Source organism: Salvelinus sp. IW2-2015, unplaced genomic scaffold (assembly GCF_002910315.2).
Source record: "Salvelinus sp. IW2-2015 unplaced genomic scaffold, ASM291031v2 Un_scaffold2498, whole genome shotgun sequence".
Taxonomy (NCBI): domain Eukaryota; kingdom Metazoa; phylum Chordata; class Actinopteri; order Salmoniformes; family Salmonidae; genus Salvelinus; species Salvelinus sp. IW2-2015.
The window spans coordinates 32,875-40,410 of record NW_019943814.1 but is presented as its reverse complement, the minus strand read 5'-3'; the positions used below and the strand labels follow the sequence as shown (position 1 = coordinate 40,410).

Sequence of the window (7,536 nt, the reverse complement as noted above, 5' to 3'; positions counted from 1 at the left end):
GACCCAGTCGTTCAGTCTTTTTGTTCTGTATCTGTGGACGTGACCCAGTCGCTCAGTCTTTTTGTTCTGTATCTATGGATGTGACCCAGTCGCTCAGTCTTTTTGTTCTGTATCTATGGATGTGACCCAGTCGTTCAGTCTTTTTGTTCTGTATCTATGGATGTGACCCAGTCGCTCAGTCTTTTTGTTCTGTATCTGTGGACGCGACCCAGTCATTCGTTCTAAATGTTTAATTTCCATACTGGCTGGCAACATTCTTATCCCTTGCTTGCTAGCTAGCCAACTACGGCTAATTTATAGTCATGTCAAACAGAGCAGCCAGAATAACAGTAGCTGCATTTGTTTAAGCTGTTTTCTAGTGACATTTATTTGGATACATCCTTAACAATGAGCTAATGAGGCACGATTTCACCTGGCATAGAAAATGTGCTCTCTCATCAGGACACTGTTGATCAGAGGAGATAGCCAACAACACAGCTAACACAATCACTGCAAACTGCAAACTAGCTGCACTTCGTTTTATTTGACCTATTTTCAATTGACATTTCTTTGTATATATCCATAAAAATGATGCCAGCTGATTCATGATTTAGACTGGCTGATAAACGATGCCTGTCTCTCTCTCGTCACGACACGTTCATTACTATGGGACAGCTGGAGATCAAATTTGAATATTGAAACAATGTTGCAAATGTCAGAGAGATAGACAGCAAGATTTATAGAAATCTCCGCTGTTGAAAACTAAATGTTAAGTCTAAAAGAAATAATGAGATAATGTCTAGATGCTTTTTAAAGTGGGGATCAAGTTTATAAATTGCTTGGCTGCGCCGATGAGACAGTGGATTGCGCAGTCAGATGGAACAGAGTAAATAGGCCTTTTTACATCAGATTTAGCCGGGGTAGCTTGTGGAATAGACACCGGCTGGAATGCGCTTTTAACTTCTCTAGGATAGGGGGCAGCATTTTCACGTTTGGATGAAAAGCATACCCAAATTCAACTGCCAGCTACTCATCCCCAGAAGATAAGATATGCATATTGTTAGTAGATTTGGATAGAAAACACTGTGAAGTTTCTAAAACTGTTTGAATCGTGTCTGTGAGTATAACAGAACTTATTTAGCAGGCGAAACCGAGGACAAACCTTTCAGATTTGGGGTTTTGAGGTCACTCTTTTCAACGAGTTTTCATTGGGAATCCAGATTTCTAAGGAACCTGCTTGCAGTTCCTACCGCTTCCACTGGACGTCAACAGTCTTGAGAAATTGGTTGAGGTTATTCCTTTGTGTAATGAAGAAGTACGGCCATCTTGAACGAGAGTCACACTAAGTGTCCTGTTAGATAGAAGCGCGTGAGCAGAAAGCTGGCTATAGTTGGTTTTAATCCTGTATTGAACACAGATCATCCCGTCTTCAATTTTATCGATTATTAACGTTCAAAAATACCTAAATTTGTATTACAAGAGTAGCTAGAAATTTTTTGGCAAAGTTTACAGGTCACGTTTGAGCAATTTGGAAGCTGTGTTTTTCTGGATCAAACGCGCCAAATAAATGGACATTTTGGATATATATTGACGGAATTAATCGAACAAAAGGACCATTTGTGATGTTTATGGGACATATTGGAGTGCCAACAACAGAAGCTCGTCAAAGGCATGAATTATATTTTTATTTATGCGTTGTGTCGCGCCTGCAGGGTTGAAATATGCTTCTCTGTCTTTGTTTACTATTGTGCTATCCTCAGATAATAGCATTGTTTGCTTTCGCCGAAAAGCCTACTTGAATTCTGACATGTTGGCTGGATTCACAACCAGTGTAGCTTTAATTTGGTAACTTTCATGTGTGATTTAATGAAAGTTAGATTTTTATAGTAATATATTTGAATTTGGAGCTCTGCATTTTTACTGGCTTTTGGCCAAGTGGGACGTTAGCGTCATAACATATCATAACAATGTCATAACATATCCTAGAGAAGTTAACCAATCAGCATTAAGGATTAGACCCAGCCATTGTATAACAGCCAGTATACCAAGGGTATGACAAAACATTCATTTTTACTGCTCAATTTTTAAATTTTATTTAACTAGGCAAGACAGTTAACAAATTCTTATTTTCAATGACGGCCTAGGAACAGTGGGTTAACTGCCTTGTTCAGGGGCAGAAACACACATTTGTACCTTGTCAGCTCGGGGATTCGATCTTGCAACCTTCCGGTTACTGGCCCAACGCTCTAACCACTAGGCTACCTGCTGGTTACTAGTCCAACGCTCTAACCACTAGGCTACCTGCTGGTTACTAGTCCAACGCTCTAACCACTAGGCTACCCTGCCACCCCGAGTACTTTGGTAACCAGCTTACAAACCACCTCTGTGGTTTGTGGTGTATTTATTTTTTGAAGTAACCTTTATTTAACCTTTAACTAGGCAAGTCAGTTAAGAACAATTTATTATTTACAATGACGGTCTACCCCGGCCAAACCCGGACGACGCTGGGCCAATTGTGCGCCGCCCTGTGGGATTCCCAATCACAGCCGGATTCGAACCAGGGTTTATGTAGTGACGCCTTAAGCACTGAGATGCAGTGCCTTAGACTGCTGAGCCACTCGGGAGCCCCTGAGGGTGTGTATAATGCCAATATACCACGGCTAAGGGCTGTATCCAGGCACTCCTTGTTGCATCTTGCATAAGAACAGCCTTAAACGGTGGTATATTGGCCATATACACCACACCCACAACAATCTCAACTGGCATTGTTAATATAAATGCAAGGCCCTGCCCCCCCCATCATCTCTGCCTCAACACTAAAAACGCTGATTCAGTAAAACGTTACTGCAGTGAACTGTAGGGGTGCAAAGCTTAACAAAGCCCCGTGGTGGGGGGGCTGTCGCCAAGGCAGCATACAACAACAGTATCTGATAGAGACAAAGCCATTTAACTCGAGCACGTCAGGTTATTGAGGACAGTCATCACATGACAAAAATAAACATAATATAAGGAAAATAGTCTCTGTTTACAAAGCAAATCAGTCAGTTATTTAAAAAGAAGTTGCGACAGAATTAAAATGTCATAACTAAACATCATTAGAAAACGGGTTGAGATAACACACAAAAGCTATAGGTCTTTAACGTTGGACGAATCTACCGGTAAATAGCTTGTAAGTAAATAGCTATCAACACTCCCACCAAGAAATGATAGCGGTCTTTCCGGGACAGCGTGGGAGCAGACCGTAACTTCTAGATTCACGACAACCAGCCAACAAGAGAGGCGGAAATGCCGCATCCACTGCAGCTGCCTGTCGACCTAGCATTATAACTAGCTAGCGCATAGCGACAATAAATGTACACGGGACAAACTGAGGCAAGAGAGCGCGTCAAGTGTCATATGTGGGTACAAAGTAACTCATATCAAGGTTAAAAACGAAAACGTGCCCATCAAAAATCTAAATACTACAACGATACAGCAAAGCCCAAAACAGAAACAAAAAGCAATATCATAACATCTGTTTTGTTGGCTATAAAACTCCACGTTATTTCGAGTGAATGACCAAACAAATATTCACTGGATGACAGTCAGCACTGGGCCACCGAACCAGTCTAGCGAACTAGATAACACGATAATAGTCTGTCGTTTTGGTGAACAACAAAGGACGTCAAATGTCCGGCAACAGCACCAAGAGGCCAAAGCTATTATTAGTAGGCCGTGTGCCGCTGGCTAGCTAATCACATAAGTCATTTGTCAAGTGGATCACTGCTGAACACGGTCGGAACACGAATAACAAACGAGCAATCACCAGACTGCCTCCCTTCGTGCGGTCGGTCCGTGAAGGGAGAACAGCGTTTCGCTGGACTAGGGCCTACCGTTAGAACTCAGAGCGGAACCGAAGGTATGGTTGTGTTGCTACCGTTAGCTAAAACATAGCCGCTGAATGGGAGCTCTAGCATAGCTAGCAAACATCAAAAACCCCCGAGTGCAATATCTAGGCTATGACTAAGCGCCTACAATGAAAATAAATCGGGCTGAAATAACTGTATGTACATAATTTGAGTAGCTACTGTACTAGTGCCCATTGATTTGCCTGGCTTACCAATAATCCTTCTCTGTCCCTTCTCTGTGCAAACCGCTCCTCTCGCGTGTGTAAACGTCAATAACGATGATTGTTCTGCTGACAAAAATAAAATAGGGTGAAAAGGTTTCGGACTATAATGTCGAGTCACTATGTCGTTTAGCTGGTCGAGTCCTGTGTATTCGCGTTCCTGGATTTGCGAGCACAAGACGGGAACAAAACCAAAATGGCAGAGGTAGATACTCTTTCCTCTAATATCTCTGGCGGAAGGGGTGGCCTCAGCCAGAGAGGAAGACGCGAAGCGAGAGGATCCACTTCCATCAAACTCTGTCCACGCGGGTAAACGGCGATAAGCAGACCACCCGCCTTACCGCCCTTCGGACGAATCCCACTGTTAGGGCCGAAACCATCTAGCCACTATATACCGTATCTCTGCCTCCACAAGCTCTCAATTCAATGGGCTTTACTGGCATGGGAAACATGTTTGTTTACATTGTCAAAGTGAAAAGGATAAAAATGTGAAATAAACAAATCAAAATGAAAAGTAAACATTCAAAAAAAAGTTTGAGGAATAGAGACATTTCTAATTATATGTGCGCTCTCCAAATCCGCCCCTCATTGGCTAGGGCAGATAGAAATCTGTCCGTGTTACCAGGGATCCTTGGGGGGTTTACGGTAGTTTAAGGCATGCATGACAGAAAGAGTATATGGTTACCATAAACACTGACTAAACATCTCAAAGAGATATATATTTTTTTATCTTAGCAAAAAAAGATGTCCTCTCACTGTCAACTGCATTTATTTTCAGCAAACTTAACATGTGTAAATATTTGTATGAACACAACAAGATTCAACAGACAAACTGAACAAGTTCCACAGACATGTGACTAAGATAAATGGAATCATGTGTCCCTGAACAAAGGGGGAGGGTCAAAATCAAAAGTAACAGTCAGTATCTGGTGTGGCCACCAGCTGCATTAAGTACGGCAGTGCATCTCCTCCTCATGGAATGCGCCAGATTTGCCAGTTCTTGCTGTGAGATGTTACCCCACTCTTCCACCAAGGCACCTGCAAGTTCCCGGACATTTCTGGGGGGAATGGCCCTAGCCCTCACCCTCCGATCCAACAGGTCCCAGACATGCTCAATGGGATTGAGATCCGGGATCTTCGCTGGCCATGGCAGAACACTGACATTCCTGCTTGCAGGAAATCACGCACAGAACGAGCAGTATGGATGGTGGCATTGTCATGCTGGAGGGTCATGTCAGGATGAGCCTGCAGGAAGGGTACCACATGAGGGAGTAGGATGTCTTCCCTGTAATGCACAGCGTTGAGATTTCCTGAAATGACAAGCCTAGTCCAATGATGCTGTGACACACCGCCCCAGACCATGACGGACCCTCTACCTCCAAATCGATCCCGCTCCAGAGTACAGGCCTCGGTGTAACACTCATTCCTTCGACGATAAACGCAAAACCGACCATCACCCCTGGTGAGACAAAACCGTGACTCGTCAGTGAAGAGCACTTTTCCCCAGTCCTGTCTGGTCCAGCGACGGTGGGTTTGTGCCCATAGGCGACGCTGTTGCTGGAGATGTCTGATGAGGGCCTGCCTTATAACAGGCCTACAAGGCCTCAGTCCAGCCTCTCTCAGCCTGTTGCGGACAGTCTGAGCACTGACGGAGAGATTGTGCGTTCCTTGTGTAACTCGGGCAGTTGTTGCTATCCTGTTCCTGTCCCGCAGGTGTGATGTTCGGATGTACTGATCCTGTGCAGGTGTTGTTACACGTGGTCTGCCACTGTGAGGACGATCAGCTGTCCGTCCGGTCTCGCCGTAGCGCTGTCTTAGGCGTCTCACAGTACGGACATTGCAATTTATTGCCCTGGCCACATCTGCAGTCCTCATGCCTCCTTGCAGCATGCCTAAGGCACGTTCACGCAGAAGGGCAAGGACTCAGGGCATCTTTCTTTGTGTTTTTCAGAGTCAGTAGAAAAGCCTCTTTAGTGTCCCTAGTTTTCATAACTGACCTTAATTGCCTACCGTCTGTAAGCTGTTAGTGTCTTAACAACCGTTCCACAGGTGCATGTTCATTAATTGTTTATGGTTCATTGAACAAGCATGGGAAACAGTGTTTAAAACCTTTTTACAATGAAGATCTGTGAAGTTATTTGGATTTTTACAAATTATCTTTGAAAGACAGGGTCCTAAAAAAGGGACGTTTCTTTTTTTGCTGAGATATATAACCTTTATATAACCTTTATTTAACTAGGCAAGTCAGTTAAGAACACATTCTTATTTAGAATGACAGCCTACCGGGGAACAGTGGGTTAACTGCCTTGTTCAGGGTCAGAACGACATATTTTTAACTTGTCAGCTCGAGGACTCAAATCCAGCAACCTTTCGGTTACTGGCCCAACGCTCTAACCACTAGGCTACCTGTCGCCCAAATTGCTTCCATTTTGGGAGATAGCTAAATAGAACGTCTACTATGGGATCAATATCATGCCAAATGTATTGTGAACACACAGCATTGCATTTTGTATTCGTGTATCATGATCTGTACCAATCCACAAATGTAAATCACTTTCCACAAACACCTTTTGATTTGTAAATCGATATATTGCATTTAGATTTTTTTTTTTTAATAACTGCAGATATGCAGGTCATTTCCAAGGGCCTTAAGTAAAATGACGGCCATAAAGATTTTCACATAGGACAGATATGCGCAAACATGACAGCTTTGGCAAACCTGCAACACCATATTTGGAAGCGCTTAGGTCACCTGACTTCCGGCAGGGATTTACCAATATTTGGTCTTGCAGATGGGAGCTAGCATTGCCCTGCTCTGTCTATGTTGTTATATTTCTATGTTGTTATATTCCTGTGTGGCTCTGGGTTGGTAGCCTTTGAGACTGGAATGTAAAAATACTTGAAAGCCATTTGTTTTTAAATTTTGTTTGGTTTTGTATTGAACTGTACATACAGTGCATTCGACCAGTATTCAGACTCCTTCCCCTTTGTTACGTTACAGCCTTATTCTAAAAAATTGATTGAGGAACATTTTTTAATCTACATACCTCATAATGACAAAGCGAAAGCAGTAAAAAAAATGTTTTTATAATAAAACAGAAATACCTTATTTACATAAGTATTTAAACCCTTTGCCATGAGCCTCATTTTATTTGTATTTTTTTACCTAACTAGGCAAGTCAGTTAAGAACAAATTCTTATTTACAATGACGGCCTACCAGGGAACAGTGGGTTAAACTGCCTTGTTCAGGGGCAGAACAACATATTTTTACCTCGTCAGCTCGGGGATTCGATCTAGCAACCTTTCGGTTACTAACCCAACACTCTAACCAATAGGCTACCTGCCGACCCTCAGGTACATCCTGTTTCCGTTAATCATCCTTGAGATTAATGGGGAAGGGTAGCAAAACATTTCTGCAGCATTGAAGGTTCCCAAGAACACAGTGGCC

General features: G+C 43.0%; 1 pseudogene; it reads right to left on the bottom strand.

The window, feature by feature from the left end:
• Positions 1-5,313: 5,313 nt before the first annotated feature.
• LOC112074107 (uncharacterized) lies at positions 5,314-6,019 on the bottom strand (annotated as a pseudogene).
• Between the last annotated feature and the right edge of the window lie 1,517 nt (positions 6,020-7,536).